The sequence below is a fragment of the Dysidea avara genome, chromosome 13, assembly GCF_963678975.1.
Source record: "Dysidea avara chromosome 13, odDysAvar1.4, whole genome shotgun sequence".
Taxonomy (NCBI): domain Eukaryota; kingdom Metazoa; phylum Porifera; class Demospongiae; order Dictyoceratida; family Dysideidae; genus Dysidea; species Dysidea avara.
Genome location: NC_089284.1, coordinates 16,398,616 through 16,410,177, shown reverse-complemented (window position 1 = coordinate 16,410,177; position 11,562 = coordinate 16,398,616).

The window sequence follows — 11,562 nt, the reverse complement described above, 5'->3', positions numbered from 1 at the left end:
GAGAGACAGAACAATCTTGCTTAAATTTGGTATGTGGGGTGCTGAAGGTGGAGGGCATTTGCAGTTTAAATTGGGGAAGGGAATATGGAGCTATGTGTATGTGCGAAAATTATGTTTCAGTTCTTCATGTCAATATACCCATGGTGTGGCACGATAGGTTTCTTGGCCGCATGACACACTATGTAATTTGTATATTTTTATACCTCATCAGTGAAGTTGAATTGTATAGCATCTCTCGGATATTTCGTAAGGATCACGTTACATAATAATTTGTTATCCCGTATGTAATTTATATCTCATGTAGCTATAGACTAGTTTAGAGTGTGGACAGGATACATGTCTCTATCTTCCTCAGCCACAGAGCTAATATACAAAAACCAATTAATAAATACACATTCTAATAGAACAGTCATTGTAGGAGATTGTGAAACCATTACTACAAGCAAATAACAGTGGTGGCCCACTGACATGCTTTCTTGGTAGCATGACAAGTATAATCGTTTTTACTATAATTAGGTATAGGGTGTATACTACCATACAAGGGAAGTTATATCTAAACATGTAAAAACTTTTGTATATAGTGTGTAGTTCACTGATTGACTTGCATCATAATTATATAAGTGATTTTTACTATTGCATGTTAACACCTCATATTATAGCTCGGATTATAGACATGCAACTTGGCAATCAATTCCTGTATCCATACTAAGTGAGGAAGTTGAGACCATCATGTTCAAAAACATACATCCTCAGACACATGTAACTGATGTGGAAAATGTACATTATTTTTTTCTGTTGCATACCCTGTTGTTTTTGTTTTTATATGAACTGACCTTGCTAACAATGGAACCTGTGTCAAGTAGACTTAAAGTGTCATACCTTTATGACATATTGCCATGTGTGATAAGTGTGGTGCCCTTTCGTCACGTTCACAAGAAGTATACGTAATAGAAATTTCATGCTTAGTACTGGGAAAGCCACACAAGTGTTAGGTTGAAGTGCTTTGAGCTGTGATACATTGATATAAAATTTGTGCATTAGTTTACTTTAGAACTGTCACCTATGTAACAGACAAGGGGTAGTGTTTTATTAGTCAATGCTTGTAACAAGAGATACTCTAATAGAGCAGTCGTGTACTCTAATAGACTATTGACATGCTTTTGTAAGTTGCTATAGCTACTCAGTCACACAATGGAAATAGTCACATGATATGCTTTTTGTACAAAATCTGAAATTTTGTTGGAGGAATTCTCCATGGCTGAGAATGACACCCACGTCTTTTGCATGCTTCATCAAAAGCACAATTTTGACAAGAATTGCCATGCAAAAAAATCTGCTGTACTATATATAATAATAATAATACTGAAGTACTAATTTCATTAGTGAATTACATGCTTGCAGCTAAAGGACATCACATTGAAGCAAGTCTCAAGTTGGAGTCTCTGAAATTGGTGGTGGTAAGGCAAAAAGTAGAAGGGGGATGTTGTATATATATATGCAAGTTCAGCACAGTTTTAGGATAGGCCATCAAAAATCTTTTGGATATAGGGCTATCCCAGATTTGACCTTTATGGCCACTTTTCTACTGAAAATTGGTTTATCTTTATCTCCTTAGACTTCAATTAAACTGTCAACATCATAGAATTAAAGATCTCACTCTAAGAAGCAACTTGGTTTTAATTTGAAGTTAATAGCTAAGTTACAGCTGTACATGTTTTTACATACCATAAAGTTATAATCTACCCACCCACCTTTAAGATCTGTAAAATCTTTAGAGTAGGATCTTTATTTCTATGGTAGATTATTAATTGATGCCAAATTCAGAAATATGAACTTCATACCAAAGGAATGACTCCTGTGGCAACTTGAGTGTCATACTCAGTTGCCATAGGAGTCACTTTATTCGGTGGATGTCAAAGCAGGGCCGCCCAGCGAAATTAAGGGGCCTAGAGCAAAGAGTTAAAGCAGGGCCCCAGGCTCCACTCTGAATCACAACTTCAGCCTAGCTGTAAGTCAAAGACAAAAAAAGGTCATAATGTGCCAACAATGACAAAAGCTGCCCCTCACCAACTATATCTCCTTATTTATAACTACAGTGCACATAGCTTGCTACACTGCTCCTCTGAAGAATACTATGACTACTGTATTAGAGTATCTAGATCTTGACTGCTCTATTAGAGTATATCGATTTTTAAACAGGTATTCAAGGGGCCCCTTTCAGGCTGGGGCCCATGTAAAAATGCCCCAGTTGCCCCCCCCCTGTGGGCGGTCCTGCATCAAAGAATAATGTTAGCTATAAATCCCTGGAACTTGATCATGTATGTGGTATACATATTGCACAGGGGCGGATCCAGAGTTTGGAAAGAGGGGGGGCACCTTTCTGAAAAACAGTTGAAGACCAAAAAAAACTTGCTGAAAACCAGTTGAAGACCAAAAAAAAAAAAAAAAAAAAAGGTCTCAACAATAATAGCTAGTTATCCTTACCGACTATATTACGTCTGTTATGTAAAATAAAATCCTATTTATAGCTTCATAGGTAAGCTACACTGCCTCATGAACATTGTGGCTGCTTTATTAGAGTAATTGACTGCTCTATTAGAGTATCTCGATCTTGTATGCAATTTCTTGAAGGGGGGGGGGGCATTTTCCCCAAATGCCCCATCCTGGATCCGCCATTGTTGCATATGACAAGAATGTGATAGTAGCTAAATTAAATTTGCTTGTATATGCATTATTGCATGTAAAATGGTAAAAATAATTAAGATCACTCATTTAAATAAATAATACGTGAGTGGATTTGCAAAAAGGTACCTTTTCTCACACACAAAATTCTACCTGTTTCTTTCTCAGCTTTTATTTATTTTTTTATTTATTAAGGCTTTACAGCACAAGTGCTGAAGGTCTGTAGGACACCTGGTCCTACAGCCTGTTCAACTTTGAAACTTCATAAAACTTTTTATTATTGGTAATTGTCAGTCAAGCTGGCTACATTTTGATATGAAGAGAAAGTGAGAAACTTAATCAGTACACGGAGTCAACTGTTACAAAATTAATTTTTTTGTTTGCTGTAAAATGTGTGGAAAAGTACCTTTTTGCAAATATATAGTCACTTGAGTAGTTGTTTTCTTTGCTATCTAAAACTGAATTTCATAGGATTAGTAATCTAGCTGTTGGGGGGATGGGACTTCTGGCCTCCCTAAAATCTCAGACCCCCTAAAATTATGAGTGATAACTGCACTGCATATATACACTTGCTAAACTTGTTATTAAAATGGCAAACAAAAGTTTCAATCTCAGCTAATTCTCTTTTTTGTAGAATCGAGAATTCGAGATGCTCTAATAAGTCTAAAGAGCAGCTGGGCACAATTGAGTCATTGTAAGACAATTAAATTAGCTATTGCATTCTTAATGAATGTGTGAGCAAATAAAGATACTTATTACTCTAACCTGTGCATGTATAGCTCATATGCAGACAATTTGAGATATGAGTGCCGGGTATAATTTATACTTTATGGCTTACACCTAGCTACCAGACTTAGCACTCAATTAAGAAACTCTGTATTATAGCTACTTATATTTATTGCAAATGACCTCTTATTATGGACTCTTGACAATACCCATAGCTATAATAATGATTGTTGAATGTATAATATAATGGATCAGAGGGTCAGTGAATCAACTTAAAAATGCAGCTCAGCAATGAAGAATAGTACAAGAAGTGTCTCTGCAATCCATAGATTTATAAACCCCAAATCTAAATGCAGCTATTTAACACAGCCACAGGGAAGCCATATTGTGCTATCGCAAATCAACATCTTGCATTGTCAGCAGAGAACTGGGACACAAAGGAGACAAAGGGAAGTCCATGGTGAGTGTATTGTACATGCTGTGGTTGGCAAAAAAGCATGTGTTGGGATGAAGCAGTGAAGAAATCAAGCCCATAGCTTTATCCATTGTCGGGTAATGCTTGGCTGGAGGCATCAGTCAGGCAGGCATTGGTCTGAAGACATTTTTGGGCTTGTTATACCTAACCAATGCTGCCAAGCTGTCAAGAAGGAAGAGTGAGGCTGGTGATATTGTAGTGCTAAAAAGCCCAAACCTCCATGATCCCTGATATACAATACTACCATACTGTACGATATTACCGTACTGTACATTAGGGATCATAACTCAACTTTGGAAAAGGTCGTGGGCTTTATTTTATTTGACTTTGCTTTAGCCTGAGACAAGCCTTTTCAACTGCAGCAGCTACAATGCATGCATCATGTACTTACCTTTGTCCCCAGTTAGGGACCCGCCGATTATGCTGGCATTATTATGAGCATGATATGTGCCTGAAAGCATTGAGCATAATGCTAGCATAATAGGTAGAATATTTTGTAACAGTATGAATTCTTGCTTATAAACATAGCTATCACAGAAAGATCGATATACTCTAATAGAACAGTCAGTAACTTTAATAGAACAATCACATAACTGACTGTTCTATTAGAGTATATCGATCTTTTCTGTGATATGCATTTTGACAAGTATAGGTTTGTGCTTCAGCCACTTATTATTTATCCATAAACTGGAAATTATTAGCAGTGCATGGAAACTGAGGCATAAATAATTGGGCATAATTTGAGCATAATAGGTAAGTTTTGAGCATAAATTTAAGCATAATAGGTAAATTTTTGAGCAGTGCAGCATAGCATAATAGGTAAAATTATGAGCATAATCGGCGGGTCCCTATCCCCAGTTCTTTGTGCTGACAATGCAAAAAATATCAATACATGGTAGTGCAACATGGCTTTCCTGTGGCTGCCTATCACCCATATTTCCAGAGCAACTGGATTGATTGCAGAAACACTTTTCATGCTGTTCAATACTGTGTAATGGGCAGAACATTGCTGAAAACAATGCCACTTTGCCTTCTCAGTAATTGCAGGATGCATGTTCAAACTTCAAATGCAAATTAATTTTTATGGCATTTCTCTTTTTTGATGTGGTATGCACTGGTTCATTAGTCATAATTATGTTATATAAAAGTAAAATAGAAGGAAAAATTAGGAATTTGGATTAGGGATCAAAGAAAAAAAGTAGTGGAGCAAAAGAATAGCTAAAAAGTAGTGAAACAAGAGAGGATGCCTATACCTGCAGATATTCTAGTGGGCATTTAATCTCTATACTTCAGTCTATAACCATGACTGAATTAGGAATTAAATGTCCACTGGTATCTGCAGGTATAATGACAGTAGTTATATGATTCCCAGTGGTTTGTCAAGGGCATCAGTGTAGTGGCATGAAGGCCAATGGCCTATTAACTTGGTTTATTAACATTGTATTTTTTTCTTTTTATTTCTTTTATGTAGTGGTGTGACCTACTTCCATCTGTGAAACCATTTTATAGTGAGAAATTTAACTTGGCTGGCATTATATCCACCTTTGGGTCAGTGGCACTTAGCTGGTGATCAGTAACAACAAGAAGCCACCAAATGACTATTGACACTAACCAAAACAGAAAACAAATGAACAGGTTTGAATCTGGGACATCGATATCCACACCTCTAGTTCAGGTACCTACCTACCATCCTAACCAACTTCCTTTGGATTCTGCCATTCTGATGAAATTTATATGCAGTAAAGAGGGAAAGAAGAATCTTAATATTAACTGAGGTTTGGCCAGTATAAGTACATGATTCTGTATGAAGATAAGCTTTTGGCAAGCTAAGATTGGAGGGTGCAATGAATGGGCCAATTCTAGCTCACTCCTCGAACTCACCAAAAACTTACCTTCATATATATGTGTTTGATATGTTCTAATCAGCTGGTGTCAATAGATTATTGGCTTTAACAACAACTGGCACACTGTTAGATATAGATAATTCATTTTAATATTGCAGGTGTATACTAACTTTACAAGCAATTTTGTTTGTTCATTGTGTAGCTGTAAAATGTAACGATGATCCGATGCTGCTCCAAACACTTGCTGTGATGGGTACAGGTTATGACTGTGTCAGCAGAAGTGAAATTCATTCCATATCAAAACTTGGTGTAGACCCCCCTCAGATCATTTATGCTAATCTATGCAAACAAGCTTCCCATAATTATTATCAAGTGAGTCAAACAGCTACATGTGGTATTGCCATGTGTCTTGATATCAGTTATAATTCTTCATTGTAGATTTGCAGCAAGTTCATGCAGGTGTCCACCTGATGACATTTGATAATGAAGATGAATTGTACAAGATCAAATCTTATGATCCTTAGCTAAACTGGTACTAAGGATCTTAGCTGATGACCCCACAGCTATTTGCAATGAGAGATTAGCAGAATTATTGATATGTTATTCAATAGCTTGGTGATAAATTTGGTGTTGAAGTTGGGATAGCTCCTCGTTTGTTGTCCGTTGCACAGAAAATTGGGATGGATGTTGTTGGAGTAAGGTTACTGATAGCATTTCAAATTTAATATAAAACTTATTTATAAAGGCTTTACAGCACAAGTGCTGAAGGCCTGTAGGATACCTGGTCTTACAGCCTGTTTCAAGATGTTGTATAAAGTATGAAAAGTGAGAAAAAAAAATCCATGACTTGACCTGGGAAACCTCGATCCTGCAGCCATCTGATTTATGTTGGCATGTGCATACACAAGCATTGTCTTTTTAGTAGTTATTAGGCCTACTTCTCCTATGTTTAGTTTCCATGTTGGGAGTGGAGCACAGTCTGCTAGTGCTTATACCAATGCACTTGCATCAGCTAAAGAAGTCTTCATAGTAGCGGTAAGTTTGTCTTCATGTATCAACTAGCTATGCTACAGGAAACAACTTGGCTTTGCAATGAAACTATTAGGCAATGGTGGTGGATTTCCTGGATCGCTGCACTCTGATGTACTTTTCCAAGAGGTGACCATCTCAGCAAAAACCCACCTAGTTTGCACAATTTCTGAACTTATTTTCATTTTCTCAGCATTATCTACATGCAGTGTCCAAAGAATGGGTTACCAAAGTTTTAGCCTATAGTGGTAAGTAGTTTTGGAATTATAACTCTCGACAGTAGGAAGAATAAAGATACTAATTTGTACAGTGATTATACTGAAAATAAACTACAGGCACTACATTCACAGCTATAACTTTGTTTGTGTTGGACTACAGAGTTGGTGTATATTTGGCATAAATGTTCACCATGAATTAGAAAATTGACAGCTTTACCCTGTATTCACTTGTGCTTACATTACAATAGTAAGTACAAGTTGAGCTGATTTGAGAAAACAGCTAAACAAGAAAAGTGGATTTTTTTCTCAATAGAAATAACATTTCAGCCAACCATATGATTATTGGTGACAATAAAGATGTCAAGAGCAGACATGTGGTTTGACCCCATTGCAAGTTTGGGAAAGGGATGTAACAGACAGTGCACTTTTATGGCTTCCCTTCCCTTAGAAAATGTATTTGAAAATTTTGATTGGTCATAAGTATTGTGTCAGACATTTGTTTGAAATATTTTATCAGGTCAAGCAGTACCGCAAATGAGCCAAATTTCAAGAACTTGTGTAATTCCATCCTTGAGGGCTCTTGTACTTGTACGTACTGAAGTATGAAGGCATTTTAAATATCAAGAAAAGAGTATCTCAAGTCACCCTTTAGCCTACCAACATGGTCACTATTCTTATTTTCACTGTATTAGTATATGTAATAGGACGGATGGCTGTGGTATTTGGGATTAATAGTGCGAGCATTGTAAACAGGAAGGAGTAAAATAGTGCGAGGCGAAGCCGAGCACTATTTCCTTCCTGTTTACAATGCGAGAACTATTAATCCCGAATACCACAGCCATCTGTCCTATTGCAAATTAATCCGATAACCATAGCAACTGTTACTAGGCAACAGAAATTCAAAAATAACCACTGCAAAAGACCAATCACACTTAGCAACCATTGCTATGGTCTCAAAATGAGTTTTGCCTTAGCAACGGTTACCTAGCAACCATTGCTAAGCAATCATATTGTGTTATACCTTGGGGCATCTATCACTATGGTAACAATAGTTGTCAAGTCGGACATTTACTTCTAATAGAAACACACCACACTATTCTAGCCAATCAAATTAGTATTATAGATTTTTGTCAAGGGACCTTGACAAACAAGTGTAATACTAATTCTATTGGCTAATCGCTTGACGTATATCAATATAATACATCAAGCTGCTATTGAGAGTATTATACAGTAACACATTCAGTTGTTGGATTATTATTATAAAAACAGTGAAACCAATAAGGGGTGTGGTCTCCATGCTCATTTGTTATTGATCATTAATGGGCGTGGTTTTGAACCTATCCTGAAGTTACTGACAGGCATCTACTGGTTGTCCAGTATCTTTTACAGTAGTGTAAGCACTTTAAATAGTTTTGTGGTGTCTAAATATGCTGTTCAAGGAAAGTGCTCATACATAAAATTAACACCTTGATATGGTTTCGTTGCATGAAGAAGATGACAACCTGGATAAAAGGAAATAAAGGGTGCAGAGTCATTGGAACCCCAAAAGGCACATCCCACTGGTAAGTTTGTTATTGTGACATAAAATGGTGGCCGTTACGCTGCTTCGTTTGGCCTCCAGCCTTGTGACCATGGTCAGGCAGGTAGGCAGGTAGATAAAAATTTGATATTTTAAAATCCTGTATCCGGCCACCTGTGTTTTCTTGTTTTTAATGCTGTATTTAATGATAGGTGGACTAATATTACTTTGTAAAGGTGATTTTAAGATGTTTCTAGGTTGATTTTTTAAAAGTGGCATTTTAGGCAGCGTGCATCATTTTACTGTTTTGATTATCTATCAAGGATAACAGCACTTAAACTAATGCCCCACCCATAATGCTACAATCATACATCACCATATATTTTACAGTATGCAAAATAACACTTGGACATTGGAACAGTTACAGTATCCAAGCCCTTATGACTCCAGCCCTTTCTGCAAAATCTCATTAACCGGATTCAACAATCCCTCACATGTGACCAGACTGAGTTACTTTTGTATCTGTAGAAATGATGTACTTAAATGCTGTAGTTCTGTGACTGCTGGTTTGTGGTTGAGTAATATTTAGTTCTGCAGTGTACATTAGTAACCCCAAACGTTTGTAATTTCATAGATCTACCAATAGAAGTACTAGATTGTTCTAGAACATTGTATGTATGTTCTATTAGAAGTCCTCAAAAAATGTGCACTCTATTAGAGTATTACAATAATATTATCAAATATTGAATTAAATCATGCAATGAAATACATTTATAAGTCTGTCTTCAATAATCATCATTATATCTACATAGAAAAGAAGAAATGTGAGTAAAAAACAAACCTCAAAGTCAGCCATAGGCTGGTTTTGGGGCCTTATAAAGTACAAAAAGATGTGAAATCCACACAAAAACAGCCAAGCGATGAAAAAATGGTGCAGCCTTAAAAATCCTGGGTGAAAAAAGTTGTGAAATCAAAGGCGGTGGCCAAGAAATGGCTGCAATGATGTTAATGCTAATAAATTTTAACAATGCACACAGCCATTATTTAAAATTTTTTACCATTAACATCATTGCAGCCATTTCTTGGCCGCCACCTTTGATTTCACTTTTTTCACCCAGGCTTAATTTTTAAGGCCGCACCATTTTTTCACAGCTTGGCTGTTTTTGTGGTATTTTATAAGGCCCCAAAACCAGCCTATGGCTAACTTTGAGGTTAGTTTTTTACTCACATTTCTTCTTTTCTATGTAGATCAGGCTTGTTGTAATTACCCACCGAAAGTAATCAGTACAATTACAATTACTTTTTGAAGCCAATCTAATGGTTACAATTACAATTACTTCAGTTTGTAAAATAATGATTAATAATTACAATTACTTTTCAATTACTGCTGTACATCGGGGTACAACAATAACTTACAATTCTCTAGCATTAATCTTAAGGTATGTTAACTGTTCAAACTTTTTTGGTAATGGTCTACATCTATTTGGTCTGAGAACATTGCCACTATGGCTGAATACATATTCAAATGGTACAAAATTAATGTTGCTGGAACTCCCAGCTATTCTTTGCTATTGTACTTAAAATGGGATATTTATTTGCTTTTATCTTCCAAAAATTTAAAGGGCTTTCATCCTTTGTAAACTTTGTGTCATCTAGATACGTTTAAATTCTTTCTCTGCTATTGAACATTATGTACCCCATGGGTATCCCATACTGTATATAAAATTTAAACTATGTGGTCAACAAATATAATTATGCCTATAATTTCAATAATTTACTGCAGCTACATGGGCCACACATTATACACATGGGATTGTGTACATAGTCACTAGTCAAGTTATGGAGTAGTACTTTTATATAGCATAACTTTGATTCCTTACATTTAATTACATAATGATTATTGACTGAACAGCTAATTACAATTACCATTACTTTTATGTTCAGTGAGCAATTACAATTACAATAACAATTACTTGAAAATTGCTAATGATTAGTAATTAATTACAATTACGATTACAATTACAACAAGCCTGATGTAGATACAATGATGATTATTGAAGACAGACTTATAAATGTATTTCATTGCATGATATAATTCAATATTTGATAATATTATTGTAATACTCTAATAGAGTGCACATTTTGAGGACTTCTAATAGAACATACATAGAATGTTCTAGAACAATCTGGTACTTCTATTGGTAGATCTATGAAATTACAAATGTTTGATTATAAGCAAATTTCAACTAGAAATTTCATTTATAAAGCAGAAATTAAGTGAGGTGATCAGCCAAGGTAGCAGTGGTCCAGTGGTTAAGGATGCAGTTGTTAGGTATGGAGGTTCCTGGTTCGAACGCTGGTAGGTTTTTTTTGTCAACATTTTTGCACACATTTTTTACCCCACGGTGACTGCTCTATTAGAGTATGTTGATCCCACAATTTTATACTTGTTAGATTTTGCTTTATAACTTTATCACTGTAACTCTATTGCTATTGAAACTATCAAACGGCACTGCTATGATGATCAACCTATCTACACACCAATTTTCAAGTTATTTCTACACTTAGTTTACCCTGTAGCTGTGACAGAAGTTTGATCTTTTTTACATGAATAAACGCTGATAACTCCTTGAATATTACTCAGATTCACAACAAGCTTGGTATGTGAATCCACCGTTACACGCTCTTCATTTGTGCCAAAGATTGAGGCAATCAAATTATACGTTTGCATTTTATAGCAATTTTTGCAAAGTGTGTGAAAATAAATCGAAGCCCCCGTACGGCATAAGAAGAAAAAAACGAAGAAATTAAAACGAAAGTTTGAACACCCATATCTTGCAAATGGCTATTACGAATTTAATCAAATTAGCTGTGTGGCATACCCTACTTGGGGGACAGCTATAATGCAAAACTGGTGTGCTTTGGAGAAGGGGCCATGGAGCTATGCACGCATGAAAAAGCTGTTTTCTTTCTTCCTGTAAATATACTCACAGTGTGGTCGCCGGCTTTCTTGGCCGCACGACACACTACCGTGTGTCTTGATACTTGAAACAAAACAGATGAGAATCT